The sequence below is a fragment of the Ipomoea triloba genome, chromosome 4, assembly GCF_003576645.1.
Source record: "Ipomoea triloba cultivar NCNSP0323 chromosome 4, ASM357664v1".
NCBI lineage: Eukaryota > Viridiplantae > Streptophyta > Magnoliopsida > Solanales > Convolvulaceae > Ipomoea > Ipomoea triloba.
This window is the reverse complement of record NC_044919.1, coordinates 3,196,077-3,197,383: the sequence shown is the minus strand read 5'-3', so window position 1 is coordinate 3,197,383 and position 1,307 is coordinate 3,196,077.

Genomic DNA, 1,307 nt, shown 5'->3' with positions numbered 1-1,307 from the left:
CTCCTATATCATAATCTCATTGCATGACGTTGTCATCTATGCTACCAACAATAACCGAATTGCAAATAACACACTACCAACAAAAAGGAAGAGAACAAATAGTAAAGATGAAAACAATGACAATGTTACTCAAAAGAGAATTAAGAACACTTAGAAAAACTCAAATTAAAAGTAGTATTTATTTATACTATCATTTTTAGACCAAATATTTAGACTATCGATTTACAAGGTTGCAAACATTTATTTTAGTAATAATTATAATGAATTTTCTATATTATCTTGGATTCATAGTAATAATTATAATGAATTTTCTATATTATCTTGGATTCATATACTTTGAGTTAGATATTTAAATATATTATCTTGGATTCATATACTTTGAGTTAGATATTTAAATACAAAAATTCGGCATTCAATTACCCATGTATAAACTTCTCCTATATAATCTTGCATTGATATACTTTAAAATATTTATTTAAATATAAACATTGGGCATTAACCCATTCGCGCAATGCGCGTATAAAACTAGTATTTATATAAGAGTGAGATTTACCTAGTGCACATCGTCGAATATTAATTGCGAATTTCCTTTATCATCCAATAAAAAAGTGTGTTAGGATGGAAAACTAAATTGGTAGAACTTAAAAAAAAAAAATAGAGACCAAAAACTAAACTGCATCATTACAAAATATAATATTCTAATAGCCTAGTGTTTCAACTTCTGTTCTTTTAAATATAATTGTAACTTTTTGTTTTGTTTTACAAGGCAACTCCCAATCACTATTTAACAATATTTATTGAATATATTTATCAGCTTATGTGTAATGGTGTATCTATCAATTAAGTTGAGAAGTATAATTATTGTAATAATAATAATAATAATAATAATAATAATAATAATAATAATAATAATAATAATAATAATAATAATATTATTATTATTATTATTATTATTATTATTATTATTATTAAATATACATGCATCCTTATTAATACTTTAAATATTTAGTTGCTACAAAATTTATAAATTTTAGTTTGGCAATATAGGATACAAAAGGTCCTTTATTTCAAATCTTTTGTTTGGTTTTTTTGCAGATTTGGTTGGCCGTGTTGTTTCCATTACTGAGCAAAAAGTTGTCCAAGTTAATTCAAATCCTCAAAGGTTGATTGATTTTGTCATTGAAGACTCTCGGTATGTGTTTGTTTGGATGTCTTTTTGATTTGTTTAAGTATAAATTTAGTCATCATCATGCTCATTGTTGTTTTCACTACTCAGGGGTAGTCGGCTCACTGTTACCCTATGGGAG